The sequence below is a fragment of the Halyomorpha halys genome, unplaced genomic scaffold (assembly GCF_000696795.3).
Source record: "Halyomorpha halys isolate HHAL.00 unplaced genomic scaffold, Hhal_1.1 Scaffold990.1, whole genome shotgun sequence".
NCBI classification, from domain to species: domain Eukaryota; kingdom Metazoa; phylum Arthropoda; class Insecta; order Hemiptera; family Pentatomidae; genus Halyomorpha; species Halyomorpha halys.
In genome coordinates, this window is record NW_027113518.1 from 185,783 (window position 1) to 196,582 (window position 10,800).

The following is a 10,800-nucleotide window of genomic DNA, read 5'->3' on the forward strand; positions in this document are numbered from 1 at the left end:
ATCTTATAAACATTTATCTCTGCTTTAGTTTTTCTCTTAAACGGCTATACATACCTTGCAGATGAATGGCGACCCGAACCACCCTTCTCCACGACTACTTATCTTAGGCTACTCCTTTCCAGTTTGCTGCATGAAGATCTTTCACATCGTTGTTGATTCTGTCCATCCATCTGGTTTTTGGCCTCTCACGTGGTCTCTTGCCACTTATACTGACATTAATTGTATGAAGCATGCCTTCAACCGCATTGCCAGACACACTTCACTTTTGGTTGGCTGGTTGGGTTGGAGTGGACTGTATAATTGAAAAAAAAAATGAGATATGATTAAATGTAATAAAATTCTATTGTTTTATGTTACAAGTGGTGTAGGGGGTGATCGAAATAAAACATTTATGATTAGATGGTTAGTAAAATTTTGACTGGACTATGGAAATTGTAGATCTAAAATTGAGGTGGTTGATGATGATGTGGATGTTGACTATTGCTAGATGAACTTACTCCATGGTTCTTTCTTCGCTCCACATCCTCATGCCTCTCTCCCCTCTGCTTCTGAGATCAACTCCAGGAGTTCTACTCACTCATGGTAGATTCCTGATGAGATACAAAAAGAAAGAATGGACTGATTTTACCAGAAGGCAAGATGGCAAGAATTAGTTGCTTCTCTTGCCACCGAGAGCGCTGGAGCAGGCAATCTTTTGATGGCAGTTCCTTTCTGATGGGAGCTCCCCCCAATTCAATTCAGAGCATGGCGCTAGTATTGCCTACATTATGGCAGCCTTTCCAATTCAACCTTTCGGTTGCCGTAGGTTAACCGGAACATTAATTGTTATGTAGAGACGTCCTAATGGATTAATTCGAGTCACATGTCCCCTCCTTGCCTTCATATTCTTCTCAATGTGTTAAGGCTTTGATCTCAGATCGCTCCTGTAATTGTACGAAGGTCTTTCCATTCGAATCAGGGTACCTGTAAGAGCCCAGGTTTCGAAGCGGTATATCAAAGCTGGCTTTATTATGGCGTTGAACCCCCTTAGTTTCAGATTTGTAAATATTTTCCGGGATTTTATTAGTATTCTTGACAGAGACAAGAAGAAGTTATCAATCCGTTTTCCTTGCTAATATTTGTCAGTGTTCGATGACGTTGGTGCTGTTTTGAAGGAAATTAATTTTACTTATAAAAGAGTGGCCATCATGTTTCAGGATATTTGTTTATATGTACAGTTTATGAGTGGTATTGAGAGCCAGTGGAGATTGAGTGAGGTCACTATCGCCAGAATCATAATGGCATATTCATGAGAACCATTTCCAAATTCGAGGAGGATTGTAAAAATGGTTGGATATGAAATTTTTAATCAACTGCACATTAATTTTGCTCAGTACTTTTTTCGAATCTGACATTCAATTTATAGATATACTCACATTGAATTGACAATGCTATGCACTAGGAATAACTCGACAAAATATATTCCAAGAATTTATTTCAATATTAATCGATTGTCGCATGTACCTTTCTAGGTATTGCTGGGCCAATGGGGAAAGTTGGACATCTACGCAAAGTGGGCGTGAAATTATTCTAAAAAGCTTTGTAATTTTTTAATAGTTTGGTTTTCGTTTCGTTCTGATTTCACTTAAGCAAACCACAAGATCATTTCTACTATAGTGCATATAAATTTATAAACATTTATTATTAAAGAAGTATGTGCTGTTCCTTATTCGGTGTCCGGTTACTACCAAAGTAACTTATTAATTATTTTTGCATGTGAATTTATTATCACTGTAAAGTGTGATGCACAAAATAGTGGACATATCACTTTATATTATTCTCGTGCCAACTGAACTTTGGACCTGTTACATTCAAAAGTAACAGGTAAAATTATTTTTACTTTATTGTTTAATTTTTATTCTTTAACTTTTCCGATAACAGGTATTTTTTGGAATTGTATTAGTCATACCCGTTACAGAAAAATACTAGTTTTTAGCTTGACTAGCAAGATTGTGAGATTTTTTTCTTGTTCAATTACAAAGGTCCCGATTGAAAATCATAAATTATTGTGCTGTTGAGGCTGATTTCTAAAAGTTGCTTATTTTAATGAATAATTTAATATTGTAAGAAAAATTATTTTTTGTTATTCTTTATCAAATCTAGTACGGTACCTAGGTCTCGAAATAAATACGGATAGTACAAAATATACGGTTAGTTGTAGACATGGATTTTACCAAGGGGAGAGCACTCCTTACTCATACATACATACCATTCGGAAACATTGGGTAAAAGAAAGATATGTAATTCCGCATTCCAAGAGATATCCCCAACAATTTATTGCTACTTCATAAAATTCATTAGTCACTTTTTAAATTTGTATTAGATTTTTCTAAGTAAACCACAATGGTTCCTATTCATCCCTCTATTCTCAGTCCGCTGGTGTTCCTCATGGTAGTATCCTTGGTCCCATCCTCTACACCGTCTATACAGCTGACATTCAAACTAATCCTAGCACTATCCTCACCACGTATGCCGATGACACATATGTGCTCGCTGTTAATAATAACCCATTAATTGTATCCCAAAATCTCCAATCCCATATCACAGCCCTCGAATAATAGTGTCGTAATTGGAGGATTAAGATAAATTCCATCAAATCACCTTTACCCTTCGTCTTAAACCTACTTACTGCCCTACAGTTTCATTTAATGATGTTACTCTTACCCCTCTCGGACAGATACGCTACCTTGGACTACATTTGGACAAACGATTAACCTGGAATCCTCACACAAGACTGAAAAGACAGGAAACTGCACGTCAATTTCGAATATTACAGCACTTTCTAGACAAACGGTCTAAACTTCCAACACATTACAAAAGACTGATCTATATGACTGTAATAAGGCCAATCTGGACATATGGAGTTGAGCTTTGGGGCTCCACTAAACCTTCGAATTCCTCTCGTATCCAATCCTTACAATCCAAAATCCTTCGTAAAAAAATCCTCAATGCTCCTTACTTAGTCACAAATAAAATCATACATAAAGACCTTAATGTTCCCTATGTAACCGATCTAGCCCGAACCAGATATCACTCCTTCCATTATAAACTCTCTAACTCCCTGTCCACGCCTGTAACACTCCAATTTAACTTAGATCAGATTTACTAAATGTATTATAATGTACAGTTGTAAATAGTAATAAATAAATATTAAAAAAAAAATATTATCACAATAAGTTATTGAAATTCAAGTATAAACTTAAGTATTTTACATAAATACATACAATACACCAAATAAATACAAAAATATAAGAGCAGAAATATTAACCACCTCTTCTATGATGGTTGCCTTCTTTGATTTATTTTCAACAAACATTCTGAGATTATTACAATGGCAACTATAAGTTATACTAGGAAGAATGGGATCTAAAAAAAAAAGATTCTTTTTTATTCGTTTTCCCATTATATTTAGAAATAAGTATGTGACGAATAATTTTGCTCATTGAATTTTAATTCTTTTTCCGAAGAATCGACCTATGCCCATCTTGTCCTTTCGAAGGTGTGCTTGTGATATTGTGATCCGAGATGTCAATTCAAAAATGTTACCTTACTAATGATAGCACATTAGCATATATTAGCATAGAAAGAAATTATCAATCAAATAAGCTCACTATTTTCTTTTTTTTTTCTTGGGTACCAAAAATCCAGGAAGGAGACGCTTGCTACATTTCAATAGGAAGATCTGAACCTATCTTCCTTATTTAGGTTCTATAGTCACTAAAATAAAAGCAAGGCGGGAAATAATCGTTATTTTTCAATTTCAAAACTGCTTAGCTGGCACCTTCTGCTCAGAAACTTGAAAGTAAGAATTTACAGAACTATTATCCTTCCTACCGATATTTTCGGGCGTGAATCGTGGCTTCCTACACTATGGAAAGAAAAGGGACGCGGCAACCGGATTATGTACAAGACTATACAACGCTGAAGTGAGAAACTATTTTTTTATATGACCCCCTTCCTGGTTATTTTTGATGTACGGGGGTGGGTTATCTACAAATGACCAACCTATTCTAACCATGATGGGGGTCAAGTTTTTCATTTTGTAGGACCGCCACTCAATGAACAAAGTTGGCCCAACTAAGGGAACTGTACTCGGTAAATATAATTCAGGTCATAGTATTGTGGTGAATAAAATGGGCGTGTAAGGTTTAGTATCGAACCGATCCCTATAAAATTAACTGACACTGAATCGACGGATTAAAGAAGACGAGAACTAGACCGAAGCGTAGGTGGGAGCATTTCGTGAAAATTGATCTGGTAGAGTTGGGTTCAGAGTTGCGTCACTGGAATGATTTTTTTGGTATTGGCATAGAACCATCAGGTTCGCAACCCATTTATTATAATGATTATCTTTACTTTTTTTTTTAAATAATTTATTTATTGTTATTTATAACTGTATACACATATACACATCAAGTAAATTAGCTGTAAGTGATATTATGACATGATACAAACATGTGGAGAATCTACCCATTGATAGAACTCCAAAAATATTTCTAAAGGAGAAGATCTCTTTTCAAACGCCTAGGAGGATTATTAGGTAGTGAAGGAGAAGCCAGGTTAGAAACGAGTTGGTTTGGGTGCTTGGGAAGTTTATTATGGAAGGATTGGTATCTGGTTCTGGCCAAATCGGCAACATAGGGGACATTGAGGTCCTGATGAATGATTTGATTTGTGACAAGAACATTAAGGATTTTAGACTGTATAGATTGGATTCAAGAGGAATTAGTTTTGGTTTAGAGGAGCCTCATAGCTCAACTCCGTATGTCCAGTTATTGTTTTTAAGTTGGTTTTTGAAAAGCTAGCTTTATTTTTGCTTTTGTTTTTCAATTTTAGGCACTTTTTAAATATTGCTCGAGTAAACTATCTTAATGTTTTAAGTAATAGTTTTAAGCTAGTATTTCAAAGGTGATATAGAACCGTCGCTCCCCAGGGATTATGGCGGGGCGGGTCCGGCGGGAAAGGATTGCCTTTTTTGTGTTATGAACCTCTTGTGAGATTGTGACATATCGTCCATCGATCAACCTACTCGCTATAATTGTCTGTTTAAAAAGTAAGATGAATAAGGCTACCACGGAGGGCGGGAGTGGAGGGTTTCACGCCATTTTTCAATTTGTTGACGCTTTTTAAATATTGCTCGACTGAACTATCTTAAAGTCTCCACTTCTCGTTTTAAGGAAATATTTTAAAAGTGATGTAGGACCGTCGCTTCCCGGGGGTCTTAGCACCATCTCCTGAAATCCCCACAACTCTCACTAAGGCTGAAGCTGCAAATCTACAAGGCTATAATCCGACCAGCTCTGCTCTATGGTGCACCACTCCTGCGTCACCTCTACAAAACAACGCTAGAAAAGCTGCAGAGTTATCAGAATTCCGTCCTTCGGCGAATCGTCCGTGGAACTACACTACAGAGGGCCAGAAACACCTCCATCCACCAGGAACTCCAGCTACCCTCAGTGCCGGAGTATATAGGCCGAAGGCACATCAAATTTTTTGATGGGCTTAAGGCCTGTGCCAACCCGCTCTTTAGAGATATCGCCCCTCCACCAAGACCTGGGAGGTGGCAAAGCACTGTCCCCTTAGTAGACGTCCTCGCCGAGGGAAGGACTTCGGGCTCTGCAGCTTGAAGTCATCACACCACCACCAGCCGGAATGGTCCCACTCCATTCTATGCAAGCCCCCAACTAGGATGTTACCTATGTTAAACCGCCTTCAGCGGACCCTGTAACTCAACTTATACTGCTATACGGCAAACAAAGTTAGTATGTAATTTGTATATATACTCTGTATTATCATATATTTTTAATTGTTATTATACATCAATAAAGAGGATTTGAAAATAAAATAAAAAGGAGTCTTAGCGGGACAGGTCCGGCGGTGTGCAGAATTTGCATTTTGAATGCAGAATAAGCAGATAGATTCAAAATTATACTATTTTAATATAAAACTATTTAAATTATACTATTATCTAATCGAGGTGCGTTTTAAAAAAATTTTTCATTATCAGGACAGTTTCATTATAGATGCCTACTTCATAAACACCCATAACATAAAGTAATCGGCGTACTCTCTACTCTCGGTATCACATTACTCTACTTGAGAAACGACTGACTACCCCAGATAGTCGGTCAGCTTCCTTAATCCAGTTCCTTTCCTCTGACTAATCTTCACGGCCACTCAGACTTTCCCTGCGTGCGTTAAAGTCTCTCGTAAATAAGATAAGACTACGGGGAAAATGCTTTTGCTCGAAAATAGAGCAAGTTAGACACTTCGAAAAAAAGTGAAAATACAGATTAAAATAGCGATACAATGAGAGTATTTTACGCAAAGTAAAAGCTTAACTTGATGAAGCCAACCGAGGGTGACGTCCTAATCGCTGTTATTTCACTCCCTTGCCACCCAATATGGTGGAGTATTGAGTATTGGTTATTGATTTATTAAAAGCGATTTAAAAAAAACGCATTATTTTCAATTTTTATATGGGATATAAAAGCTTATAGTCTCTCCACCCACCACGCCCTACGTTCAATAGTTCCAAAATGGAGTTTTATAAAAAATAAAAATGTCTTCACGTTTTAATTTGCTCTAGGGATTCAAAATATTTGCACTTTTGGTTTTCGTTTTAAGAAAAAATGCCCATAATTCTTATTTCTTTATTGACGTTTCGAACATTCGTCCATTATCTTGTATAATCCTAATTACTATTTAAAAACAAATTTGATCCTTTTTTTTTCTCAACTTTATTCTTTTCAAAACCTTCCAACGTTTCGACTCTCAGGTCATTTTCAAGGATATGTACAAACAGTTTTTGTTTTTTTAAATTTATTTTATAACAATTTCATTATTTCCTTCACTTACATACTGATTTCTTTGGCCATACCTTTATTTTGTTGTCATTTTCCTTTTTAAAATTCTTTAAAATGCCGGCTAATTGCCTTTGTCCCATCTCTAAATAAATTAATCATTAAAATAATATCATAATGGCATTATAAATTTTTTTCTTTTTTAAAAATAGATTCTTACTTACCTAACTTCTTCTATATAATTCTTTCTTAAATTTAAAACTTTTACTAACCACTCACATTTGCAAACCTTAAAACAGAACCTACCTTCAACAGGTTAGGACTCTGTTATCACCTTATCATATAACATAATTTTTCTTAAAACATTAATTTACATTTTCAATATAATTGAATTAACATTTATTACTAATTATTCTGCTTACAACACAAACATTTTTTAATATATTTAAAATCTATAATTAATTTATTTCAATTTTATGAGTATTTCTCTTAAATATACATATACTCCCCCTTTTTTTATTTTTTAACATATTTACTTCTCTATTCACACTTTTATTATTGCATATTTATTGCATTTATATACTTGTACTATTTAAGGATTTGAACATTTTTTTTATTTTTCATCTTTTTTGTATAAAATAATTACATATTTATTCTGCTTAAAATTACTGAATAGTGGTGGTTCAGTCCCTTAGAATCTGATTTGAAATTTACAGTATAATTTATATTTTCTGAGATATAAATCGATTCTAATATATCTCTTCTAAAATTATTATTCTCTTTATGAATGATTTGGACATTTTCAAAATCAAATTTATGTTTATTTTGAACAACATGTTGAACCGATGCTGTTTTTTTGGGTTCCTTTTCTCTATTCTTTACATCTCCCCTTAAAGAATATTTGCTTTGATTTCTACAGTTTTTTATTTCAATTTGTTGATTATTCCTTTGGGCTCTTGTTATGTGGATTTAATTGCTTTGCCAGGTTTCTCAGAACGTTCTTCGCACTGAGAACTTCCCATATTTCATCTCGGGGAACCGAGTCAAAGACAGATTAGAGGTCAAGGAAAGCCAGCTACATATTTTTATCCAGGTCCCAGGATTTCTGTAAAATATTTCTTAATGAGAAAATGTAGTCATAGGTTTGGCACCCGGGTTTGAACACAGCTTGCTCTTCTCCTATTAGGTTCTCAACTTGTGGTCTTAAGCGACTTATCAATATGGATGTATATAGCTTGTACGCAACTGGCGAGAGGCATATGGGTCTGTAGTTAGAGCATTCTGCCTGACGTCCTTTCTTGTGAATTGGTATTATAATATTATATTCACAATCCGTTGGAATCCTTTTTTCATCCCAGGCATTCTGGAAAAGGACTTGGAATGCTCGCACCAGCTCAGTACTGCTATTCTTTATTAATCCAGCTACTTCACCATCCCAGCCAAGTACCATTGGTACTTTTCTTGTTTTCTCTCTTTACTAGAGTACATGAAATTCTACAAATCCTAATTAATATTTGTACATCTTCCCATTAAAGAGGTTTGTCTTGATTTCTAATCCTTTTTTATTATTTGTAGACTTTCATCTTCCCGTTCACTTCTCCAAATTGGGCATATGGAAGTCTACGAATAAAAATAAAATTAAATAAGAAATATAAATCAAGACAAATCCCTTTTCACAGCATACTAAGAATATTTGTTCGATTGCTTATTATTGTTGTATTCCATACGCATAGTCAGTGAATATTAAATTACATAATAGTAGTAGACGATTTTTGTTTGTTCATTAATCTTATTCTATATTTTCATTTTTTTTTTACGTATTTTTTTACTTTTTTTGGTTTTTATACTTTTCATTTTATCCTTCTATTATTTACCTATATACCTCATCTAGTTCTCTCTCAGGAAAACAAATAGTAAAAAAAAAATTAGATCTGTACCGCTAGAGCTCACGAAGGGTCAGCGGTGTAGTACTAAAGAAGTACTGTTTCTAGACCAACGGTTGTGCAAGGAGGTGATTTGGTCAGAGTCATGAAAGACCGCCAGATTTTTACCCAAGTAAGGATACACACTGGTTGGACCGCTGAGGGCTCATAAACTACATTATGCTAAATTTAATTAACTTCAATTTTAGTATTAATATACATCTGTACGAATAACAAACAATTCCTGTAATATAGTATTTTAATAACTAAAATTCCCTCCATGTTAGAAGAAATAATATTTTACGAATTTATTTTGGCGGATATCTTGAAAACAAGGACTCCTACAAATATTTATGTATATCATGGTCATGATGGCATCATCACGCCGTTTTTAAATATTGCTTGATTTAACTATCTTTAAGTCTTCTCTTTAAAGTAATATTTTAAAAGTGATATAGGACCGTCGATCTCCGATGGTCAAAATGTTTCTATAAAGCATAAATATTAATATTGAAGCTGTAAAAAAAAAAAAATTGAAGACAAAACTAATGATATATTTAGTAATAAATTATACTTTTAGATATTTTGTTTTTATTTAAAGGTATATTTAAAAAAAGTAACTATGTAATTGTGTTAACAAATAATGATTTTCATTGTGTTATGGATTTAGTTGATATATATTACAGTCTACCACACAGTTGTGGGCAATAGGTAATAATGATGAATGATCTCATACATCCTAAAATAAAATAAAATAAAATTAATAAAAAAAAAAATCTCTTAAACTATATACAAACAAAAGAATAAACAAAATGAACATAATCAAACTATCTGTATGAAAAATAAATAAATAAAATAACATAATGATAAAATAATAGTGTCTCTAGTCACATTAACACCCTAATATACAATACAATACCTTACTATAAGCCAAAAACAAATATTGACAATTCTGTATTATTCAGAATGTGGAACAGGCATGGTACTAATTTCGTATTCAAATTTAAATCATTTTCAATGATCAGAAGTGGGATTTGCACTGTTTTATCTATAATAATAATCAGGAAAGAAAAAATTGACATTTTTTTCGTTTTCCCATTGGCCCCATTAAGTGTTTTCTAACTTTCTATAAACACCCTTTATTGGATAATTTATTATTCCTGGTTTTAATAATATTAAATTCGCATAATGTTTAAATGTTTCTGCTTACTTAAACAGTGTCCTAATTAGACAGGCAAAACGACGCACAGACATGGAAAGAGTGAAAAAACCTTCCAAACTGAAATGTGTCTAATCATTTTGATGAGTGTGGTTCCTTACTCTCAAACACCCATAAACGAATTCACCGTTACTGGTCCTCCCATCAAAGACCTTATCTTTTAGACATTATTTCTGTTTGGGGAAAAAGTCACCCCTCACACTTGAATAGGATTCAAGACGAATATGAAGATGCTGTCATCTGGTGGGAGAAGAGAGAAGTAGTCTAAGTACCCCTTGAGAGTGAAGAGGTAACCTCAAACATGTGAACTCTGGGCAATGAGCAGTAACTATTTTCTCAGGATGAGTCAATAGGTTAACCAACACCACCAGGCAGGGAAGGAAATCAGGATGAGGGAACTAAAGGACACAGCAGAAGAACAAGTCCTCACTATAAATCAACAGCAAGTAATTGTAATCTATCAAAATTAAAGCAAACACAATAACACAAATTGTAATCATTTTTAGCAAACTATAATCTATTTCTCATTAATCATCCAAAATGGAGTCATTTTATTTTGTTTATCATAATTATAATTCATAAATACAGTCCAGTTCATTATTTAAACCAGCCATACCAGGATATAAAAATTAGTGTGGGTAATATCCCCTAACTTTTACTTCGGGGAATACCAATACTATTAAACTAAACAATTTCGGCATTGGTAAAAAGTGAATTTTTACTGGTTGTTGTTATTTCATTTTAAACTAATCAAAAAACATAAAATAATAATAATTCTGCCAAGTCAGTACCAACGAAAGTTTTTTTTTTTTTTTTT